Below are 25,645 nucleotides of genomic sequence, written 5' to 3' on the forward strand. Positions count from 1 at the left end.
GCATTTTAATGCATAGCATAATAAAGCCTGAACTCTTTGGCTGAGGTCAGCCTATCTACTAGTGTCTTCTTTTAGTAGTTAAGCATATGAAGAAAAGTTCTTCTCTTCCCTTAAACATTTTCCAGTGGTTCAGTACAAGAGTTTTTAATCAGAAATCACAATATATGGGAACTTGGAAGATTTGTGTAACTATAAATTCCCTCATAGCACTTTTCTCTCTAGAAGTTAGAAATACAGAATAAAAAGATTAAAAGGCTTGTGTCACGTGTTCCAACTCCAAGAACAACTGCTGCAAAATTTCTCTTAGTATTAGGGGCCAGTATTGTAAGTTGTGGGGCTGTGGTTTCCATTCTGAGAGTTTTGCTCAGATAAAGGTATTAGCTAAAAAAAAATTATTTACTGGAGATTTCAAAACCCAGTATTTAGAAAGCAAGATAAATTTATATGTTTTGTACTTATTATGTAAGCTATAAAAAAAAAAAAGCATGAGTTGTCCATTTCGGGACTGGGAACCAGTTTAAAAATCCTAAGTAATTCCACTGGAGAAGGTGTGTATTATATAAAGAATAAGCACTTTCATAGTATCTCTACCCTTTTGTCTGTGAAGATACTGATTTTGTTGATAATAGGATGTATTGTTTGATATGAGACACAGGGACTTCAGAGATGTGTATTCTAGGCTCTAGAGTTTCCTTCCTTTGGGAACATGAAGAATTCATTAAATAAATCTGGTCAGGAGAGATTAAAGCCCTCTTTTAGCAAGGTGCTTAAGTTATAGTCACGCTTATTGGGAATAACTGTGCTGGGACCATTGTTTTTTAATGTCTGTTCTCATTCAAATCGGGCCTTAAAAATCTAACTATCTAAAATTACAGCAGAATAAATGGTTAAGGATACTGATGAACAATTTCAAAAAAGTGTATTTTTCCCACTTAAAATATTTTACCAAACTATTTCTCCCTACCTCTGTTTCTTCATCATTATCCCTATTATTTTGATTGTTTGAAAAGCATTGTAGTTCAGTGGTCCAGTTTAGTACTTAAGTAAGTCCTAGACACATTCTTGTTATTTCTAATCCATCAAGAGTACCCAACAGCTCCTTTATTTTATTTATAGCAGTCTAATGAGGTCAGAAAGGTCAGAAGAAACTAGCAAGAAAGGTCAGAACGGCTTATGCATGGGTCCTTTTCTGTAGGCTGATATTCAGCATGCTGGGAATGGGTCAGGCTCTGCTGTTTGGATTGTGCAGCAAAATAATGACATGACCAATTTGACAAGTAGTCTTCATTATCCTTTCCCACAGAATGTATTTCCATGACTAGAGCAATTAGTAGGGATTATCTTTGAGAAGAGAAATAAATGGCTTTTAACTGCTTTGTGTGTACTAAAATAATGCTAGATGGTTTAAATTTTTTCTATCTGAAGAATATTTTTTTTTTGTAAATTCAAGTGAGAGGATATCACCCTGTATCAGAAGAAACAGTACTTTCCCATCTACTTACTGCTATTACTTAAAAATAGAATTGTAAAGTTTGTATCAGGCTTAAATTTTCAGACTTGCCACTATAATTTTCCTTTTTTTTACTTTGTTATTGACAACAGTGCAAAATAACTCCTGATTGATGCCTCCCCCCTCCCCCCAATAATTTTGACTTGTTCAGTGAGACAGATTGTCTCTCACTGGCGGTCTTCAAGGATACCTTTTAATTGCTAAGAGCACAATTGTGGGATAAGTAACAGTAAGATGACGTTTGGGGTATTTTTTTGGTTTTGTTTTGTTTTGTTTTTTTCCATATGGAGAAGCTAGGCATGGAATAGTTAAACTGCTTGAGGTCTCACAAAATTACTCACTAAAAATGGTTTTCAGGGTTTTAACTGTTTATGGAAACTGATTCCAGGTCTCTGCTGCCAGTCCGATGCTAGCAGTTAGATAGGTTCTCCATTTTACGATCCAGAGGAAAGTTTTGACTTATAATCATTAGTTAAAGTATTAATAACATCTGCATAGTGAAAATAACAGTTGTGTAGCAATTCATAAGTGCTTGGCAGTTTCTTTGTAGTATTTCTCTAATAAGAATGTGTGCTATTTGTTGCTAGTTTTTATTCCTACTGTTGAATTATACACAGTCAAGCTATGGCTTGAGAGTCCTCATTGGTTACCCACTGTCTGGTAAAAATTCCACTATGTTGTGTTTGACACTTAATGTATATGTGGGCCTCTGAATTTTTGGCTTTGTTTACTGAGGATTTGGCTTTGGCTGATGAGTGGGTGTTGGATAGAGGGTTCCAGTGCTCCTACCACTAGCAGAGTCACCTTGTTTGTACGCTTAGATTGACTAAAACGCTGGATGTGTGGACAGACAGGAATTTTCACTCCAGTTCTGGTTCAGGCTAGATTTGACTCAGCTGTCAGCCTGTCTAGTATTTTGGGTTTTGGCTTTCCCCACCCCCATCCATAGTAGTCACTGCTATATTTTCACCAGATTCTCTGATTTTGTGTAGCAAAGTGATACCTTTCATATCTTCCACTTTTTGCTCAGTGCACATTACACTTCATGAATTTTGCCTCCAAGTTAGCTAGAGGGTTTGGATGCAAGGGAATTGCTTTTTATTACTTTTTAATGGATAGAACTATGTTCCTAGCAAATGTTGGCAGTCAGTGTCACAGTATGGTATTTCTGGTATTCTCATTCATGTACTTTGTCATTCAGTTACTTCAGGACCCATGTGCCTTATTTTCTGCATATATCTATTAGATACGAGTGTATTTCCTAGATCTCAAAATAAATATTTTGGCCTCATCTTCCACAGCCCATCTTCAAGAGTTTACCATATTTCATCCTCTGAAATGCTGGCTTGCCTTTGGTTTTTTCCTGCTTGGTTCTTCTATTCCTCTAATTGCTGCTCAGTTTATTTTTGAGAAGGCACTTCGTTTTTTCCTTCCTCATCCTACAACTTTCTATACAGTTACATTTTTAGTGGCCTTTTTGTTTCCAGCTGTACTTTCTCTTGCTAATCCAGGATAAAAAAAAAGTTAATTTATGATGTCTATGTGAATAATAGATCTATCCCTCTGAGTTTTACTATAAGATCATTTTCTAGTGAGCAGTTTATCTCTCTTCCAAGATAGTTAACTGAACTCAGCTGTGAAGCAAAAAAATCTTATGCAAACTTTTTAGCATTTTCCATCTCAACTATCACTAAATCCTGGCCTTAACAAATGCTTTCTTACTGTGTTCTCATGTATATGTAATGCTGCTTCAAAGGTGATGTTACTTTCACCTGCTGATGCATCTCTTTGTATCCCCTTTAGCATCACAGTTTTTTGCTGTCATAAATGCATATTCTTTGCCTCTGCTTCTTGAAATACAGGCAAGTTCTTTTTGGTGTCAGCGTCCTGTCAGTGTTTATTAATATTGGTAACTTTTAAAATTTTCAACTCCCATGCTGTTTCTAATGTTTTGCAGCAGTTCCTGTAAATGTATTTCATTGTTTTTTAAACTGTTTTGTAAAACTTACCTTTATCATGATGCGTATAAAATTTTCAGTTGGCATGTAAAAATAACTGTTAGGAGATGACAAGTGATGTCTCTCTGTTTTCTCTGCAATCCTAGCTCTTTGAATCCACCTTTGTTTCCTGCTTGACATTTAAGATATTTAGCTTCTACGGCTATATATCAGAGAACCTTTTAAGGCTATATATCAGGCTATATATAGCTTTTAAGGCTGTTAATGCTGTCATTATTGTGGTATGAGAATCTAAGGATAACAACCAGGCAAGGTTTGTGGGGAAATCAGTGGTTTTTAATTAGATTAACTTCTACAGTTAGAAAAATAGACAGGCTTTTGTGTGTATGAGCCCTTTCTCATGTCTTCAAAGGGTTCAGTTTTCCTAGTCATCTTGGCTTGTCTACTTAAAGGTACTGCTTTTCTCTGCAAATTCTGCCTCCGTCGTTGCTTGACACACTGAATGTCACGACAAGGCTAGCAATTGTTGATTGCTGGGTTGTCACGAATGCAGGTTTGTGAATCCCGCTGATAATTTATTGTGAACGAGTGACTTTACACAGTTTGCTTTAGTAGCACTTTAGAATTTACTTGTAGCAAATCGCAGGACTTGATTGTAATATTTTAATAGCCCTCAGTCATCAGTGATTAACAAAGTGATTAGACAAAATTGATGAAAACAGTGACTTAGTTACAGATTCAAAGATGGCAAGGTTCACTCTATTACTACATGGAAGTGCATAAAAGAAAATTAAGTTACACCGAGTGGGAATGATTCACAAAGAGACTGTGTATGTAGGGGATAAGGAGGAGCCTCCTGTTGAGTCACGAGGTTCAGAATAGACCCCCTTGCTTTCTAAACTCCTTTTCAGAGAGGAGTCTAGGTGGGGCTAGGTCCAATCTTAGTCTCAGACTTGGTCAACGGTTTACAGGAATAAGGATAATGCAGCAGTATAGACTCACTTTGAAATTAAATCGTACATCTATGATCTACCGACTACTTAAACTGATTTACACATGCATACACACAAACATGAATACATGGGTCTGTTCCAGTATGGTTATGAATGTAATTTTTTTAAGAGTTGTTTGCAACTGCAGGAAAAGAATAAGATGATCAGCACAGAGTATGTACCAATTTGCTGTTTTAAGTATGTTACAAGCTAAATTTGGCAACTTTTCAGGAATTCTCACAGTACTGGTGTCGTGGCTTAGCCCCAACCAGCAACTCAGATAATGAGAAAACTGCAGGATACACAATGGACAGTTATGAACTCTTTGCCATTGTAAATGACACAAGTCTTTGGCATGTAAATGGGGCCACTCCTGTCTCTCAATCCAAGACATCCAGGGCAGTGAGAATGTTTTTTGCTCTGGAAAAGTAGAACAGTTGGCCCTGGCAAATCTTTATACTTCTTGAAATCTTAAATGGCTGAAGTCTGCATTTATGATGAGACTTATATAACTGCTACTGCCAGCAGACTTAGGGCAGAAGGAGAGCAGTTCCAGGCAGGCAGCTAGAGCAGTGGTAGGGTCACTGAAATCCACTCACCCCAGGAGATGGAATGAGACAGCCAAGGACCTTGACTGCCTGCTCTTCAGTCAAAACCAGTGAGTTCCTTGATGAGCTTGGAGCTGTTGATCTGGTAGAAGCCTGTTAACAGCAAATGATAGCTCATGCTGTCAGCTTGCACCTTTGCTGTAACCTGGAAGGTCAAAGCAGACACTTCGACTACACTCTCTAAATATCTGACAAGACTAGTATTATCTCCACTTAATACAGCAGAAATAAACAAGGTCCTCATGTTCCTAAAAGGAGAAATATTGTGACAGAGACAATATTATCGTCGGTGCTTAAAGATGCCGGGCCAAAAGGATAAATCTGGTTCAGAAACCACATTGAATGCAGGGATGCCAAAAATCACACTGAGGTAGTAATAACTTCTTTTCTGCAACATAGGAACCTGTCAGATGATGCAGCTTCCTATCAGGTGATATCAGTGGTCCCTACAGTCCAAGTTTTGTCTGTGCCATAAATTGGTGAGCCTTATTCAAAGTATTTGAATATAATCCTGGCTGGAAGTCTTATTTTTTTAATCTGTTCACCGGAAAAGATGTTGAATAATGATTAAACAAACAAACTTTTCTCCACTGAAAGTGCACCAGCATAACATAAGAGGCAGAAAGAACTGCAATCTTTAGGAACTGTAGTATTGACATACTCAAACCGTGGCTATTGTACTTCAGTCAGGGTGGTAACTATATCTACTTAATACTGTGAACAAAAATCTAACTAGAACATTAAGTCCTGCAGCTGGTAGGTATCAAGGAGTTTAATTAAAAAAAAAAACCATGAAGGTTTCTGAAATGCTGAAATCTTGAAGGACATTTGGGCTATAAAAAGGCTCTAATACAAGTCTTTAGTCCTGATGTCTTTTAGATAGAACTCTTGGATAAAACAATCACTTGATTGCCGCTTCTACAAAAGAACTTCCAGACTTGAGCATGTTGCAGAGGTGTTGATCCTTGCACAGTTTCCCGTCAAGTGACTACTGCAGTTACCATTTGTACTCTTGGACAGTTAGATGGAAAATACCGTGTGTCTTTGAACACCAGTTGAAAACTGTGTAATCAAATTGTAAATCAGCAGTCCATTTTGATTATTGAAGTAATGGATTTATACCAGTGCTTCCTAGTGGTTATTTAAATATTGCTAATCAGTCTTCTTCCTATATGAAAGAAATGGCAGTCAGTGTTCTTTAGAAAGCATATTTCTGAATTGGCATGGCTTACTCTCTGAAGCTTTAGAACATTAGAATGACATAGTGAAAAGTCTGCTATAAGAGTATAGCAGTTCAGGTTTTAAATTGATGAAAACCTTGTATACAACCTTGTATACATACTATAAAATTTATTTTGGATGCTAAAATATATGATGGGATTTTTTCATTTAATTTCTTTAACACTGCTTTTGGGGGGAAGTGAAATCATTACTGTGTCTTTAGGGTATAAGGAAGGGAATTTCCTGCAAAATACTTTTACTTTCTTAATGTAGTCTGCTGTCATGGAACAGCATGGGGGGAAAAAAGGTGTGGTGTTCTGTGATTAGAGAAGACTCAATGTAAGCAATAAAATTCTCAGGGCTGTGCTGACGTTATCAGTGATGCTAGTGCACAAACAAAGAAGTAAATAAAAATTATTTTCAAGCTCTGCTGGATACACATAAGGGAAAGAAATCAATGCCATCCAAATGGAGATGGTCAGAATTATTAAAGGTGAATCAGTTTCTAGGCTTTAAAGGTTATTTGAAACAGTGAAAATTTACCATACAACCTAGAATTCAGTGTCCTTTGAAGCTTTAAATGACAGGTCTAAGGTGGTATGTGGGATATACAAAGGTAGGAAGAAGTGTTGCAGTGGATTCGCTTCCTGTGGAATGAGATCCTAAACTGATGGTTAGCAATTCAAGGCAGAATTTAGGTATCTTCTTGTCTATAAGAATAAAAGTCTACTATTCTAAGTAGTGCATTGAAGATGTCTTGTGTTGTAGTTTATGAAGCATCCCACCTTACTAACTGCTATAAAATGTAAAAAACTGTTTACGTTGCTGCCTAGATCTGTCTGTGTGTCTATTATATTTTTACGTCTGCTTCTACTCAAAATATTTTTTTATGGTAGACAGGAACAAATTCAAAGATTATAGCAATGAAGTTTTTATCTTCCGCTGGAAGATGAATCTTAAGGGGCTTGTCTGCTCCACTATGGAAATCATGAAAGTGAGAAATGTAGCAATGTTGCTGGTTACAGTGGTGATTTAGAAAGTTCTATTGACAACAAGTCCAGTAAGGAAAGACGGTCTGCTTCCTCCTGATTGGATTTTACTCCTGTTTCAGCTGTGTTGACTCAGTAAACTTCTTTTTGGTTTACTGTGGTATAAGGGGGACTAGAAGTACCAAATAGTTGGAGAAAGAGCGAAAATACTAGCTGTCACGCTTGCTTCAAATGTCTCTTAATTTTCTTTATTTTTAAGCTTTTTGCTGGTCAACAGCCAAATGAAATTTGTAAGTTGGAAAATGGTACTATGAGGTGTGCTTAGTAACCAAGCAAGAGAAAAGGGATGGAGTAGGGAGTATGTCAGTTAACTCAGTACGAAAAAGCACCTTTGTTTCTTCTAACTGCACCAAGCATAGCTCTGTGTAGTTCTGAATTACTCCCCTGCATGGAACATGTTGCTGTGTCTGAGCTGTCATGGAAACTGGCTGGAGCAAAGCTAGATTATGAAGCACATACAAGACAGCACAGGCAATCTCTCTTCTTAAAGTATCTTCTAAGTCTTTGTTTCTTTTCCTTTTTTTAACAAGACAACAAGCAGTTTGCTCTTTAAAATAGAACTTCCTTTGTTTTATTGGAGAAACTCCATGCTCTGCTGGCATTTTGGACCTTGCATAAGGCCAATGATGGCTGTATCAAGCATTACAGCAACACAAAATTAATTGCTTTCATTATTCACATCATCTAATGCAACAGCAGTCAAGAGATTCTTTTGACACTTGCTATACACCTCTCAGTACATTAATTTGTGTGCCAAAATTAATATATTCTTTGGTTTTGGTAGTTAACCAGCAGTTTTGAGAAAGGTTGTGAAAGGAGAAAGAAACCTTGTATGTTTACTACAGAGGAGTATTTTTGTTTGCATACAGTAACTCTTCTAATGCGCAGTGGCATTTTCTGAAAGGAAGCGCACTTTCTTCTGAGATATCACCCTGGTGAGAAGGCTCGGTTTATCTTCGAAAAATGCAGGTATTGTAGGACGTAGCAAGAATTTATGATTAAAAACAAGGTTGTTTTCAAGACCTGTTGTGCTAAAAGTCATTAGGAAGTGGTATGGTGCTGTATACCTCATAGTATGGGTAAAGAGAATTCACTGTTGCTCTGTGGCTGCTTTGCACCACATGATTTAGGAAGTTGCTTCTGTTTAAGAGTCAGAAAGAAAGGAAACTATACATGGTGTCCTTCCAATTGACGTGACAGGGCAAATGTGCCAGAAGTAGGGTGAAGGGTGGCACTGGCAGCCTTAGCTTGACATGTGAGGGGTCACTGTATGAAGTTTGGAGATGAGATTTCTAATGTGCCAGAAATCAGAACAGCTTCTTGCAGGCCTGTCCTTCAGTTATAAGCTGCTTTCTCTGTCCATCTGTTGAGCTGAGAATGTCTTCTTCTTACATTTCAAATAGATTTTGTCTGTTTTCCTGCGTTTCACTGACTAGACTTTGATCTTAGAGGTCCTTTCCAACCTTAATGATTCTATTCTAGTTGTACTTTCATTAAAAAATAATCCCGCCACTAAGCCAGGAGACACGAAATTAATTATTAGTCTACCCTTAGTTGGTTTAGTGGTGGACTTGGTAGTTTTACGTTAATGGTTGGACTTGATCTTAAAGGTCTTTCCCAACCTAAACGATTCGATGATTCTTATTTCCAAATATGGTTGTACTTCTTGGTTGAAAATGTCATTTAAGAATGAGTAAGTTGTTCATATTTGTGTAATTCAGGAACCCAAAGTATGTTATTCTTTCTGGCAGGCTATTGACGTCCATCAAGTCCCAATATTTGGAACTGAGTAGTTAATGTGGCACTACTTGAAGATAGTTTAGCTGTGGCTGTAATGTATCCAGAGAAAGCAAGATATCTGGGGCCAGGGTGAGGAAATTGATTTGATTAAATTATGTATTTCTTTCCAGACCAAATATGGAATTTATACTTAAGATTATCCTACCCCAGTGTTACTGACAGTAACTTCAGATGGAGAGTTTTAATATTACACCATTTTCTCTCACAGATGTGCATTTTTAATTCTGTAGAGCTACTTCCATAATGGTAGAGCTCCATGGGAAGTTCGCAGCTATGCCTCATCCTGAGCTCAAATTGGAGGACTTTGCATGGGCAAGGTTTATAGATCTTACCAAAGGAGTGATCGCAAACCGTCTACTTCCAAACACGAAAGCCAATGCTGAGGCATTTGGAGTTGCTGCTGCTGCAGTTCATAAAACGCAAATCATGGCATGTGAGCCATGCTGTTTCTAAGAGCTGGGGTAGAGCATGTATGGTCCACTGACCATGTTTCATAAATCCTGGGCTTCAGATCTTTTTTGGCGCTAGACTGCAAAAGAGAGTTTCAGCAGTTTCTTTTTCTCAGCTGGTATGGAAGTTGTTGCATTTCTGGTGTACTTGGAGAAACAGGAGTTCTTGCATTTTATTGCAAGGTACAGGGTTCAGCCCTTTAGAATAACAAGGTATTGAGTGCAAGTTGCTCCTTTTTGTTCCATGAAATTGAATGGTGCTGTCCCAATAATTGTTTTGATTCATATCTGATTCATCCAACTGTGATACAGGCTACTGAACAGCAGATTAAGCTCAATACCTAACAAAATAATTTAGTTGTATAAGGTGGGAATGATTTGAAGTTCAAATCATAGGCTTAGTCTGTTTTGTGATATATGGCTGGTTTTGGGTGGTTGTGGGTTTTTTTTTTAATTCTGTGCAAGATCTGTATTTCAGTGCATATAATCTGTGTAAAAGTACTGAAGTTTAAATGCATATAGGGTAGAATAAACCAGGTTTTACGTAATTATTGCTTACTAATGATGGAGATGATTCAGAGTCCGAATTTCCTTAGCAGTGCCCTTTTGCTGTAGCTTTTGTGGAATGGGAAAGCATAAGAATGTACCTGTGATTTGCTTTTCCTACAAAGCAGATGTGGGATCTGACAGTTTACCCTTATTTACAATTTGTCAGCAGGTTCTTGATTCTGTTTTAATTTGGATTCACAAGCAACCTTTTATTAGAGAAGAGAGGGCCCTTGCTTACCTTGACTCCCATGGGAGACCTTGGGTGGAAGAGACTGCTAAGCTTTTGCATATCATTCTCCAACTTTTGTTTCAAGGAGAGGTGAATTTGGGTTCTCCTGAAGAAGTCCTGTCTGTTACAGGAGGGGTACCAGAAAGTATTGTCTCATTTGGAGCTCTTCCTACTGTGGAGTGACAAGGGAGGTCTGGGTTCTAGCTCCTGTGAAACTCTTGGGTGATCTTTAACTCCTTTCATGGTGGCAAAAAGGCACTTCCTCAATAGTATGTTTGGGCAGAAATTGAACAAAACGGCTCCAACAAAGACTTCCTTCTATTTAGTAAACATGTAAGAAGAGAGTATGGGATGGAATATAATTTAGCTACCTAAAAATGTCAGATTAGAATTAGGAAATCCCAAATTCCACTATGGAGGATTGAAGCTTCCCTCCTCCCTTCCCTCCCCTCCCAACCTTGAAGAACTGATTAACTGAGGCTGCCTTTCATACAGCGTGAAGACTGCTTGCTGCTATTGTCTCCTGCAGAAACAGCACTTTCCTGCTAACTGGTTTAACTGTATCATGTCCTTGTACATGTTTTCCTCTAACATCCTTTCAGGATTTGAGAAGTGCTCCATGTGTATATAATGACACGCAGAAAATATGACAATAGTACTCTCTTCCTGATCAGTTTTTGTTCTTTCCATCTGTCAAACATTTGGTTTTTCTTTTTTCCCCTAGTGCTACTGCAGCAAAAATGCCTGCCTTTTGTTTATGTCTTCCTACACTAGCATCGTGACATCATCGATGATATTGCCAGGGGAAAAAAATATGCATAGCTGTAGCTAAAACAGCTGTTCATTAGCAACCCATCTAGTCTGCTTTCATTTCTTCTCATTAATGTGTACGCGGCAGTGTTTCCTGCTTAAGAGGTGTAGAAGGTTCTCAGCCACGAACCATCTGCTCAGTCCGTATCTTTGGGTAGATAAAAATGGTGGCACTTTAAAATACACTCATTCTTGATAATGGAATTTTTTATTAAACAAAATGAATGTGAGAGTCTAGAAGATATTAATCACTGGATTTAGTTGTGGGTAATTCCGAATCCTTTACTCCCCATCTTTTATAATTCAGTACAATCATAGAGACCGCATATCAACTGTTAGAAAACCTTAGTAATACACGATGAGCAAGATGCCGAGAACAATAAAGAATCGGGGAGTTTTGTCATTGATTTGCATGACGACACAGTAAAGCACATGAATCTCTGTTCGTCACGCTTGTCCCTTCTTCCATGCAAATCAGTGGCAAGACTTCCATAGGACCAGAATAATGCCAACAATGAGCAACAAGCTGTCGTTTATTCTAACGAGGGAGATCTTAAATAGAATCGGTAGGCATTTCATTTGTGGAATGTTAATGAGAAAGCAGTTTCTTTTTGCTATCTTATATCTTCAAAATGCTATGAATTATTCCAGAGATAATTGACTATTTCATAGAATAGCTGCATCTTTGCAATGTTAATATTATGGTTAATTACATGTTCAGTACCAGTTTTCAGGGTGGAGAAGAGATGTTCATTTATCATCACTAGCTGTATGTTAAGAGTTTTAAATTAGAATATTCTGGGAAATCACTCTGCAGTAGGTGTTAGGCTATCTCCAAATATTCAAAAAATGGATCCCTGATACCGATAATGTATCGGTGAAAAAAATCATTAAATATTTATCTTTTTATGTAAATGCTTTTGTAATTTTGAATGTAGTTATTCACTTATGCCAGTATAAAATGCTTAGGTAAACTTTTAAGTTTTTAACCAATATGAAATGTTAATTAAATATAGAATTTTGTGTTTTAAAAAAAAAAATTCAGCAAAACCCAAACCAACCAACTGCCCCCCCCCCCCCAACCCCCCAAACCCTGAGTATCACCAGCTATTATCAAGAAGAGGTTAGACTTCATTGTACTATATAATTTGTCATTTGGATTTGAGACTAATCCCTGCTGAAATGGCCAATTCTTATTCACCTGAGTAGTCTCACTGAAACCAGCAAAACTAATTTTATGACCAAAGATTACAGGATAATGCCCTTGACTGATGAGACAAATTTAAATCAAGGGGCTGCTATTTAGGAACAATTTTTCATTCAGAAGCTCGTCCTCTATGTAAAGGATAAACACTGGCAGACTAAGTGTTGGCAAAATATTACCTCTTCAGAATATTAATTTCAGTGTGCGTTTTATGTGGAGCGATGCAGACAATGCATGGTTTTTGCCACTCCCCACAAGAAAAAATTACTTTTAACAACTCTCTTGAATTTCTACTTGAACCTGTGTTACAATGGGAGTGATAATAATAATAATGATAAAAAAAAAAATACTTGAGGGGATTTCCGTAATGACTGCTGTCCTAATAAGGTAAAGAAGCTTTAAAATTTGTTATTCCTTCCTCATAGTAGACCTCAGCTGATAAAAATATCCATAGCCGGTGAAATCAGTGGCATGCCTGGCTTTCTCAGACAAAACTCCCATGTGATCACCCAGGCAGCCTCAGTGAGCCTGACGCTGCTCAGCAAGCAGTAGGTAATGAGTCTTTGTGCAGAGCGAAGCTCTTGTGGCTGAACAATAAAGCATATGGTACCAGCAATAAAACACAGTGCTGGGAAATTTAAGAAGATTCTGCTGGAACTAGGAAGACAGTGAATATGTCAAACGTTATAAAATGATGATCAATCTGGTTTGGTTCCTAATTAATAAAAACAGTGCATGGATTGGAAAAACAACAATTTGAACAGGTCAGTTGTTTTATAGATTCTTCACACACTTCAGTATTTTAAATATAAGTGGGGTTTTTGCTATTTCCTTATTATTAGTTAAGCCAGGGTTTTTTGCATTTTGTAAGGTGGGATTGGAAGGGAGCACATCAATGTGATACCAAGCTAAATAAATTGTGTATGTTCTGTGATCAGATTCATTGTAAAAATGTTTTTACTATTATTCCTATGCAATTCGAACTTCAGTCGTGCATGAAAAACTGGATAGCAAGTAAAATTAAATTTATGCTAGATGGATCATTTACCAATATCATAAAATATTTAGTAACAACAATCTATTATTCTGCTATGTATTCGAGACTAATTCTTTCTCAGTAGGAAATTCGCAGTGTCTGTGTTTGCTTAAAAAGAATATAACATTGGAGCATCTCTAACAGTGCACTTGCATTTGGTTTTTTTCTTCCACATTTTTCTTGGATAATTTTGAAAGTGGTGTTTTGTGTTATTTTTAATGCAATTGTATACACACAGGAACGATACATTATAACCCTCTGCATTTATTTCACTCTAGTATTGATGCACAATATGTTGTTGTTTTTCAAGCAAGTATATATTTCTTATAGTAGTTCTTAGTTAATTATACATAATGTTTTGTTTTATTTAAAAACTGCCCCCAAAGAATGTAGTGGCCCGTGTTTGTCTTGCAGAGGATAGACATTTAATTTCTCCGTCGTATCACATCACATAGAAATTAACCGTGTAAAAGTTTTTATCCATAAATCTCTTTACGGTAGTGTTTTTCTTCCTTCTCCAGCACTTGGAAATCATGATCTAGATATGCTGGTAATGCCTCAAAGGAATAGTTGTGTTGGTTTTTGGAGAATATTTCGGCAGTAGGGAGGTTGAGCCCTTGAAAAGCGATTGAGGAAATAAACGGAAAATGAAATGTGGAGGACAGGATTCACGTGAACTTATGATTTCAACCGAGAAATGTTCTTCACAAATACCGCCTTGAATAGTTTAAGGACATTTATTTTGTTCCCGTGTAAATATGGGTAATAAATCTGAGTCGAGCCACAGGCACCGGGCAAATGTTTGGGTGAATTGGCCATAACTATTATGAATGCTAATGAGCGGGCGCTACGCACGGGTTGGATAGATGCGCTCGCCTTATATTCGTACAGTTTTACTATTGTGTCTGTGCGTGATGCTAATTCACGTGGGTGACTCGAAACAAGCTGTGCATAAATTAGAGCCATCGCTTCCCCCCCCCCCCCCCCCACCGAACTGCCTGCCCTCTTTAATTGAAAAAAGGGGAAAAAAGGAAAAGGCAGCCCGGGCTGGGGCTGCAGAGCCGGGGGGGTGGGGGGATGCGGGTCTCCTTGGAAACGGCCGCGGCGGGCCGGCTCTCGCGCCTTTTCGGGCAGGGGCGGCGGTGGAAGCGGGCGCTGCCGCCTGCACGGGTGGGGGCCCACGGCCCGGCCGCGCCGCGGGGGGAGGGGGGGGCGCGACGGCCCCTGCGGGCTCCCGTCCCGGCGGGCCGCGCCCGGCATGCCCTGCGGCGGGGGCGGGGCCATGTAAATGAGGGGGCGGGGCGGCGGGGATGGCGGGCGCGGCGGGGGCTGTTCCGCCGCCCGCGGCCGGCGCTGCCTGCAGGTACTGGGGGAGGTGGGGGGGGGCGCGGGGGGAGCGGAGTTTGTGCGGTGCCCCGGCGGGAACCCAGCTGCTGGGTTGTTCCTCGGCTGAAGGGGCGTGCGGCTGGGGGGCGGCGGGGTTCGGCCCTCGCTCGCTCTTCCCGGGCCCTCCGGGGGAGCGCTCGGAGCCGCGCCGCGCTGGAGGCTGCGCCGAGCGAGCGCTGCCCTTGCGCGCGTCCCTGCGCGGCGGCGCTTTGGCGGGGGCCGCTCAGCCCGCGCGCTTCTGCACTGGGAAATCTGGCGTGTCTGCAAGCGCAGAATCTTCCGCTTACAGATATTGCTAAAACGTAAGTGAAGGTGCTTTGCAGTCGCAGCATCAAACCATTTTTCCTGTGAAAAGTAATTCAGTAGAAAAAAACCAGCCGTAGCTTGGCATCTCTCTGAAAACAGGCTTGTTCGTGGTTTAGACAATAGGTCTGAGAGGATGCGGGAAAGTATTTGCTTCGTCGTACTTCTCACACGTAACTAGCAATTTGTTTAACGGAGAGCGCTGGCAAAATTGTAGTAGCGCCTGCAGTAGGTACCATCAGGTTGCATAAGATACACTGAACGTGTCATTCTACGCTAATCTAAAAGGAGAAAATAAACCAGCATCTAGTCATGCAATTATCATATAATTACCATATTTGTCTGAAATGAGTACAGTGGATTTTAAGGTTAGATTTATGAGGCAGTTAGGTGCTTGCACTAAGTATGTGCTTAGATAAAATTAACAGCGTGCACTAAAATAACAATAGGAGCATCCCTGTGGAACAGCATTCCCACTGTTGTAATGGAATCACAACTTTGAAATACACCTGCTTTTTCCATATATGCACACAGGAAACAAAAACCAAACATTTTTCCTGTGGATCAGGCACTTCATGTTCTAAAGCGCTTCCAGTGTAAAGTTAATTAAAGAACTTTAAAGAAAAAAGTCCAAAGAATTCCTGAAGCAAACAGGTGTTCTGTGTTGCTGCCAAGTTATAGTAATTCTGAAATACAGTTTTTCCCCCCATCTAAACTCCACTGAAACTATGGTTTATATAAACATTTTGTGCCGCAGTGGAATGCTGGATGTTGAGCTCCTTTAAGCATCAGAAATGGAACCAAATCTTTCTGCATGCATCAGACATTTTGGAGACAGAGACCTGATTCTCATCTCCCATATTACTGAATTTCAGTGTTAATTCTGCTAGTCTTAATTTACTTCTAGATCTGAGAAGCCTGAGTCTGGCATGTAACATTTTGGGTTGAGCATGCACAATGTTTATTGTGTATCTTAGATATTTGGTCTCATCTGTTTATTGGAAAGAGGAATTTACTTTGGTTGAAAAACGCATCGATTTGGACAGATGCAATAGCTGAAAATTAAGTTTAATATTAAATTGAAGACATATATGTCATGGTTTAGGGTACATAGCGCCAAATGTTTGGCAATTTATTCCAAAGCTTAAATATTTTTCCCAAAACAGCAACAGATGATTCTGCCATCTAAAACTCTGATTTGCTCTTAAAAGGTACATCTAGTAACTGAACCTTGAAGTTTAGGGGCTTTTTCCCCCTGAACAAGCAGGTGGAAGATCATGTTGAAGCAAGGCAGTGTAATCTGTTGTAAGATTGCTAAAGCTGTCTGAAAAATAAATTTGCATGTAGTCTGTCAGTATGCGTCTTTGTCCTTGCTCTGAACCAGTTACGATGCTGAGAAAAACTAGATTGTAAACATGCCATTCCCTCAGTAAAACATCACCAAACACCATCACGTCTTTCAAATGTCGATGCCATTTGAAGTCCTACCGGTGAGTTTTGATCACTGTTGCTTCATTGCTCTCTTGTAGGTTTTTTTGACCCTGAAAAAGGGATTGAATGTAGATGAAAGACAGATACGACTCATCTACAAATGCCCACAAGCCAAAAATGCTTACTAGGTTAAAACAGCTCTGGGATAAATAGCATGGCTTTAATTTCTCCACCTCTCCGCAAATATGGGTACAGGGTTCTCATGAAACCTGTGATAAATGGAAGTTGTAAATAATTGCTAACAAAAGAATTTCTAGAAAATTGTCAGCTTTTTCCTCTTTCACATTTACACATAATTCTCTCCAACTCCCCTTCCTCTAGTCTTAGCCCCCACCCTCCAAAAAAGTTTGCATTTCTAGGACCTCTGCTTCAGTTCTCCATCGCTTCATATCTTTTTTTCCACAATGAAATAGGGAAAATGGGAAAAAGAACATAAAGGTGTATCACCATAAAATCTCGGTGGGAAATCCGCTTAATATGTAAGTTGTCTAAAAGTGACATTAGGGATAAAAGGAAGAGGAGCTGCTTGAGTTTTTCAGGTTTTTGTGTGTTTAAATGCAAAATTATAAGCGAGGATACTTCTTAAAACTTAACATTGAAATGCATTGGACCACTTGCATTTAGGCTTTCTGATTAAAAGGTAGATGGCTTTTGGCTACTGCTTCAGAAATCATTTCATGAAGTATTTCAGTTCATGTCCTGATTCAGTTTGGGGATGGTTAGTATAAGGAATAGGGATTTGCATATTTATTTTATTGTCTAGTGTGAAGTAGGAAATAGGGGCTGCATGGTGTGGAGCCTGACCCTCATCAGTCTTCCTGAGGGATGTGGGCAGGAACGAGAACATCATTTACTGATTGTAGCTTCACCATCCGGCGTAATCCTTGGATTTTGATGTGGAAACGCAATCAAGCGATGCTGTTATGTATGGTAAGGCTGCAGAGTAAATAAGCCTCCGTGGTAATTGCGGCTTTTATTAGCGTGCTGCCCCTTTGAGGGTTGCGAGAGGAATTTGGGGTTGTGTTACATTTATTTATTTCGTACTGGTAAATCATTTCTCTGTGTGCCTATAAATAAGGCATGTTTTTCATCTGCGCTGCAAATCGGGGTAAGTTGGTCTGTGTTGAGCGCTCTGCTGCTGCAGCTGTTGTGGTGTCGGTACCTCGGCTAGCGGGTCCGAAGCTGGCCTGGGGACCTGTAGCACCCTGCAAAAAAAAGTGCTGTGAGGCATCTCCCTCCTGAGGAGCAGCTGCCTGCTGCTTCTGGGAGGATGAAATAGGCTGGCATTGCCGTGACTTCAGGAGGAGGTTGGGGTTTTTTTTTTGGATAGGGATCTGAATTTGATAATGAACTTCTCTGTGATTTAAAATCTGTTCTTTATTACAATTGAGCAAAGTCTCCTTTTAATGCGGCACGAATATGTTAAAAAAAGTAAGCTGGATTGCAGATGTTTTCAGTTGTACTTCCTAAGCGATAGTAATCTCTAGTAAATGCCATTTGTGTGGGCGTGCGAGGGTAAACAAAAAAAATGGTGAAAGCCCCAAAACGCATTTATTCATTGTTTTTGGCGTGCATAACGAATGATAGCGCTGCTTACTTCCACCATGAACTGTGACAGCTGAGCAGGCCATTCTCCAGCAAACATTTTTGCCTTCAAGTGTTTTATTGGGGCGTGGGGAGGGAAAGCCCATGGCACTGGGGGGAGTTGGAGCGCGTGCCGAGCAGCCATTGTTCCGTAGTACCAGCGTCTTTATTGAACCGTTCACTTTCAGAGTAGCTCAAGGTTTAACTTTGTCGCTGTCAATTAAGTCGCTCGGTTGTTTACCGCTACGCCCTCCTCGCCCTCTCTTATTTCTAAACAAACATCTTTTAACAATAAAATGGAAAAGTGCCGGTTGCAGAGTATTAACCTCATGTCAGCTCCTCTGGAAAAGGCAGAATAATCAGAGATTTGATAAAGCAAAATATCATATATCAAATAAAAAAAAATACCCCAGGTTGAAAGTGGAAGCCCCGTACCTTCACGGCAGTGCTTTTCAGGAGAGCATAGGGCAGATAATTAATTTTGTCTCGGCAGAGTCCTCTGGCTGAGATGTCGTTGAATGGTCATAAGGTGCTTACAAGTCAGGCAGTGCTGTGGGAATGGGCTAGCTGCTTAGCTTCTATTCATCACTGTCTCGGTGACAAGAGCGCCTTGGGAATTGGATGAGTACGTACTTGTTATTAGACCTGCAGCTCTTCTGTCAGCCTTCTGGAAGAGTTTTCAGCTTTGAATTATAAAGTGAACTGAAAGGGATTTTTAGACTTTTTTTTTTTTTATGATGCCAAGTCACTACAGCCATAAACTCCACATTTTCTTTAGTATTACAAAAAAGAGAAAAGAGTCAACGTTCAGTTTTAACACAATGAGGATATAATTTTAGGTCGGTCTTACTGTGGTCTGTAGCTTTACACATTCGTGTTGTGGTAACACCATATACTCTTCCTTCGCGCGCCTTCGTGTTGACTATACAAAGGTACACGCGCAGAGGTGGCTATGGACCTATGTGTAATTTTTGCGGGCCAAAAGTATGAAGTTACTATTGGAAAGATTGGCTGTAATTGAATATGCACTTTAAAAATCCTAGCTTTTGACGTTGTTAGTTATTGAAATTACTGAGGAGACTACTGCTTACAGAGAAATGTTTTAGTTTATTGATTACGCATGTTTTGTCTCTCTTCATAAAAATCAACCATCACATTCTGTGATGCTGTGGTCACTAAATTTGGGAATTTTAAATCTTAGTATAGCTGATCTTTTTGACTGTTTTCTTAAGGAAATTAGGCTTATGCACTTACGCTTTCTCTATGCCTATCATGTTGTCTGATATGTCTATCGTATTTTCCTTACTAGTTTTTTTTAACCCATTACCTCATTTCAGCTGAGCTTGAAAGAGAAGTAGTAGATCTTCTTCAAGTATTGTGCAAGTGGGTGGTGAGATGGAAAAGAGAGAGACTGTTAGTTCACACCGGTGAAAAAAAAATTGCTCTATGACTAAAGCCCTGATTATCAAAGTAACCACACAGAGGAATGCATTAAACACTGCAGTGCTGGGGAAGACCATCAGTGAACCAAACCCCCTACTGTGCCTCAGGTAATAACATCCAGAAGACACAAATCTATAAAGAATCAAGTTCCGTTCGTTTCTCAGATTTTTTTTTTTGTTTTTTTAAAACTTGAAATTAAATTCTTCCTGTATTTTCTGACTGATAACCGAGTAGCTTATTTTTACCTTTCCTGTTCTTAGAAGAGAAGGTGAATGGTCAACACTCTACATATGTGTCAGTGGCAGGAGGAATCTTATCAGTTGTTGCGTTGTATAAATTCACTGTTTCCTGCATTCAGTAATTTGTCGTGCATGTTACGGGGTTTTTTTTGGTACATTTTTCCCATCAGTGTTTATTTTTGAAATAATATTATTGCAAAAAATCCTCAGGGTTTTTTAAATAGACACAGTGGTTTTCTTGGTTGAATAGATACACCATGTATGGTGAAAAGTCAAAAAGCAACTAATGGAAACATATTAATTTTACGTCTTTTTAAGTGTCATTTTTTGTGGGCCTGAATGCCTACTTAGGACTGTCTTGGTGTGCATTAAACCTGCAGATTGTAACATTATGTGTTGGTTGTGCATTGTCCTTGATTTAGATAGAAAACTTGAATTATTATAGCCATAAAGCTATTTTTGAAGATAGTACTTTCAAAACATCCCAGCCTTCCAGTAGATATTAATAATTTATATCTTCCAGTACAAATAGTTTTATTGACTCTATTCTCCAGGGAGAAAGATGCACTTAAACATCTTTTTACTAATTTTGGCTTCACTTGAGGCCAAGCCTTGAATGAAGTCATAATTTTACTCTCATGCCATGGAGCTGTATTCATGTCATTGGTGGTAATTGAATGTTGGCTCCGGCTGGCCAAAATTGGTTTTGTTTATAGGGGCCTGTTTCATATGCTCTTCCTGAAATATTTCTGCTGAAGAAAATAACAGGCTTTCTGGTATTTTTGAGCTTCCGTTTAGTTTCTCCCATTTTCTTTCCACTTCCCAGTAGAAAAAAGCCACAGAGTAACCTCTTTTAAGAAGTGTTTTGGGCTACCAGAGATGCCAGCTCTCACCAAGTTGCTAGTAATAGCTGTGCCAAATATTTATTTGGTGTCCTAAAAATGCGCGCAGCCCTGTGAGGGTATTAGAGAATTGGGTTAATGATGTTCTGTGTAATTTTAACATTTATTACAAAGATAAAAACAAGATGTTATAGCAGATTTTTATGGTTTTGGTGTTTAAAAAAATAGAAAAAAAAAAAAGGAAAAAATAAAAAGCCCATCAACCCCAAATCTTTTTATTGGTTGCTTGTAACTTGTCAGATGCATACCGTAAGTTTTAAATGACTTGTTACTGAAGTTGGAAGAACGTGATCTGACCATTGCAGTATCAAGGGCTCCGCACCAGTTTCCGTGTTCTCCCTCACTGAACACCTGGAGGCTCCTGGAGCTCCCAGCTCTGTGTCAGTGCTTGCATAGGCATAGGAGAAGGTATTCCTGCAGCGGTGCCTTTTCTTGGGTGGATGTGACAAGGCAAAGGCATCAGGTTGGGCAAAATCCTCTGCCATGCTGGAATTTGAATGCTGAATTGAGGAAAGTTGAAACAGTCTCCATTAGGGAACGTGCTGAGCATGCCTATTGTATCACGCTGCAGCAATGCTAACACGCAAATGGCTGCTGGCTGTGCACAGGCAGTTCTTTAATATCTCAGGATTTGGTGCATAATAAGCTAAGACCATTTTTTCATGGTACCTATGCAATGAATTCTTATTAACAATATTTATTAAGTCGTATTGAACATCTACGTTAAACATGTATACATAATTAAATTTCACCAGTGTGTGACAAAAGAAAACCTGTTAGAGCAACAAAATGTGCAGAGCTAAGCAATAAATAATTGGCAGATAGCATAATTTTTGCGATCATATGACTCTTTACCGTGTATTTTTTTTTGATGTCCAAAGCAGTGTATATTTACACTTCAGAGATGCCTGTTGAAGCTAAGAATACATTTCACAAGGGTACTGCAAATGGTCCAACTGTATTAGGGCAGCATTCTGCTTCACAAATTAGTTCTGCTGAGAAGCTGGGTATATTCGTACAACTGGTCTGCTTCTGCTGATGGTGCTGCCTTGTTCAAAGTGAGCTGAGCTAATGCAAATCCTTAGCTATGTGTTCAGCTACATAGCGTAGATGAATACCTACTACATGATAACACTCAACTTCGAGGACACCCATATTTTTTCATACCTGCTTTATTTACATTCTCCTGTATAACTGTCCTCCAGTGATCATGAGAGTGCATGGCTTTGCTGTTTCATTTATATTTCTCTTAAACAGTGAAGGAAAGTTGAAACTCACTGGTTTTGGATCAGAGTCCAGCTTCTGTAGGAAAGGAGGGTTTTTAGTATCTTTTTACTTCAGTCTTCAATCCCTTCTCATCTTTTTTTCTCTCTCCAGTTTTACCTCTTCCATTGTGCTGTTATTCAGTCCTTATTGTCATTTGCAAAACCGGACTAATTTAGGCAATTTTGCCTGTGTTTAGGCACATCTTTGATATTTGAGAGATGTTTCTGCTAAAAATTTCAAGTCTTTTCCTTAAAGTTCTTGGGAGTGAGAGTGCTTTTCAACCACTGTAGTTGCAAGATTTTTTTCACATAGATAAAACAGTTTGTGTCTTTTCACTTTTTAAATATTTTTGCCAAGTTTAAACTTAAATGAGGGTACGTATGAAACTTGCAAAGGAGATGAGAAAAAATGGGCAAGAAGTGAGGAATAAGAGCAAGCTCTTCATGTTCCCCTTTCCAGAAGAACATACTGAGGTCAGAATAGCCAGCATAATTGATTCCTGCCAGAGGCAGTACGAATTTATATCTTTACCCTTGACTTGACTTTTAGCCTATATTTATTTAGCCATTTAAATTGTTGTAGCCATTTCTTTTGACCATCCCCTTGGCAGTCTCATTGTTGACACTTACACTTCGCTTCCTCCGCGTTTGAAGTCATAATGGCTGGAAATATTTTTGAAAGAAAGTGTGTAGGCTACAACTAAATACTGTGTCACTCTAATTCCAAGTGTTAACGCTTTCTCAGTTAAAGCAAGCATTGTGTAGTATAAGGTGTATTTCCTCATAGGGAAGTTCTGACTAAATACTTAAATTGTAATCTTGACCTTATGTTAGCTGCGATATGCAAACTTAATGTTTTAAAGATGTAATTAAGGGTGTTAAGGGAGCCAAGTTGATTGTAAGGTGGCCAGAAGATAAATTAGAGGAATCCAATTGCCTCGTACTGAAAGTGAGAGGGATCAATATTCAGGAAAAGAATTTTGAAAATTAACAGGCCAAGCTGTCATTCCCCCAGAGATCCTATATTTAATACCTCTGCTTTGTTTTTCAAACATTTCCTTTTAAAGTGTTTTAGAATTGATCAGAATCCCATTGTGTTTGAAGACAAGGCAAAATTACAGCGCCGGCAGATCTCGTTTACTGATGCAGAGGTCCAGTAACATACTGTAGGGAGAAGCGTGTGCTCCCCAGCAGTGTTGTGATGCTTGTAAAATACCCTGTCCTACTCTCCTTGAGCAGAAATACTTTTTTGGTTTTTTGTGTTTTTTTTTTTTTTAAATCTACTAAGGATAGGCTGTGGTCATTGAGGACCACAGGTCTTTTACTTCTGAGTAAAGTTTTAGGATGAGTCCCTAAATCACACTCCCTTAATGAAATAAGAAGCAAGGCAATTAGAGGTTAGATGCTTGAGAGTTAAATGTTTTAATCCTCAACATCCTCGTGGTTACCCTTCAGCATGGAGCCACAGCTCAGCTGTTTGCCGTCGAAGCTCCCTGTGCTCCACAGTCACAAGCCAAGCGCCCGCTCCTGAAGGCAGGCGCATAAACCTTCCCTTTCAAGAACAGAGCATAGGTCACTTTTCCTCTTAAAACATCTTTCTTGTAAAGTTCTGCTGCTGAGTGGGTTTCCTGTAATTTACACAGCAGTTTAATAGTTAAGGAACTCACCAGGACGCTGGGGAGCTGAATCCCCTGTTCAGTAATTGCCGCCTCTAAGCTATAGCTCAGCAGAGAGCACCCTAGCCCTTTGCTTAGGTGGAGGCTCTTTCACTGTATAGAACGTAATGCCAAGATATGAATCATGGTCCAAAGAGAGCGTGCACAGGAGGCATGCCAAGTGCTGTACTGTGTTAACCAGCCTTGGGGTACATAAGCAATCGCTTGTGGGTTTGGGCCTGGCCCAACCTTTCTGTCCCTTTTCCTTCTCAACTTGCTGGGCACTCATACTCCGTTTTCCTTTTGTTCTTAGACACCTTGCTTGGAAGAACACCAAGTTTCAGGCTCCCGGGGAGACCTGGACATGAAGTTATTCAGGCATCTTAATGTGCAGAAGCAGCCTTTATGCTAGGGGAACTTCGAAGTGAGAAAGTGAGACCCTGAAAAAGCTCGGATGTCTTTGAAGAAGACAGTTTGGTGACAGATGGGCAGAGCCTTCTAGGAAAGGGCGTTTCATTTGAGGACCGGTCAAAGACAAGGGCATTGGAGTCCCGTAAAAGTTACTGGTTTCTCAACTGAAAGCAGCTGTTTCTCAGTCAGCAGACAGTAATAAACCATTTGCATGCCCCTGTGCCCTTGCGGGGGGCAGACGGAGCAGGCGCAGCTGCGACTGGTGGTGGCCGTACTGTGTTGCGTGGCAGCGCGTACTTGTCGAGGTTGCACATCACACCCCCTGCTTTTGTTTTCTGGCCCTAGGGAATCTGGCAGCGGTTCCCAGAGCAGACTCAAGATGGCTGTATCAGGGACCAGTGCTCCCTGCATCTTACTCTCCAGAGTTGGATCCCTTCTGATGGGAATCCATGTCTTGTTCTGGGAATCATTAACTCGGAATTGGGAAGAATCTGTTTGAATAGTAATTGGGTGCGCAAGTGTTTTTAGACCTGCACAGCTTTTTGTTCACTTTCTCTTCCTTGTTCTGGCTGGTGAACACTTTAGTTACTAGATTAGAAGTGGAACAGTGTCAGCAAGAGGCTGTGCTGCTTTGGGGACTTCCCCAGAGGCAGGCTGTTAAGGGCTGCACAGCTGTGAGATTGAGAGCGCAGGCAGTAACACGCCGGCTGCTTTCCGGAAACTGCAGCAGTCGGACAGACTCCTCAGCTTTGGGATGAGTAACTCGATGCTGCAATTCCATTTGCGTCTCCCATCGCCATTCCTTCCCTGCACATTCCCCCCAAGTAAAAAGGCATTTCCTAAAATTCCGTACAGGATCAGCAGGTGCACAGCAACCTCCCTTGTAATATAATCGCTATTGGTGATTGAAACGGAAATATCGCTATAAAATAGCAAGAAGACCTCAGTGACATCTCTTCAGCTATTTCCACTTTGTGGGGAGTTCCTGTATGTGTGGAGTTCTATCTAGTACAGTGTGCTGCTAGACACTGGCGTGCTTCTGCTGCTGTTAACTGTCCAAAATATCGTAAAGACTGAAACTGCTGTGATTTTGAAGGGTCTGTGGCTATAGTTTTGGGAGATGTGTTTTGTTGTGGGTTTTTCCCCCCAATATTGCTCTCTACAACTACCTGAAGGGAGGTTGTAGTGAGGTGGGTGTTGGTCTCTTTTCCCATGTAGTTAGCGATAGGATGAGAGGAAATGGGCTTAAGCTGTGCCAGGGGAGGTTTAGGTTGGAAGTTAGGAAAAATTTCTTTACGGAAAGGGTGGTCAAGAATTGGAACAGGCTGCCCAGAGAGGTGGCGGAGTCACCATCCCTGGAAGTGTTCAAAAAACGGGTAGACGTGGCACTTTGGGACATGGTTTAGTCTAGTCTACCCTTGATTGGTTTAGAGTAGACTTGGTGGTGTAGGTTAATGGTTGGACTGGATGATCTTAAAGGTCTTTTCCAACCTAAACGATTCTATGATTCTATAAACTAATATGAAACTTGTTGCCTCAGGAGAGCAAGTC

General features: G+C 39.8%; 1 protein-coding gene across 1 annotated transcript in view; it reads left to right on the forward strand.

The window, feature by feature from the left end:
* The window catches only part of CSRNP3 (cysteine and serine rich nuclear protein 3), an 87,377-nt gene that overhangs the window by 33,437 nt on the left and 28,295 nt on the right, over positions 1–25,645 (forward strand). The gene's annotated exons all lie outside the window — the stretch shown is intronic.

Source organism: Pelecanus crispus, chromosome 5, assembly GCF_030463565.1.
Source record: "Pelecanus crispus isolate bPelCri1 chromosome 5, bPelCri1.pri, whole genome shotgun sequence".
Lineage (NCBI taxonomy): Eukaryota > Metazoa > Chordata > Aves > Pelecaniformes > Pelecanidae > Pelecanus > Pelecanus crispus.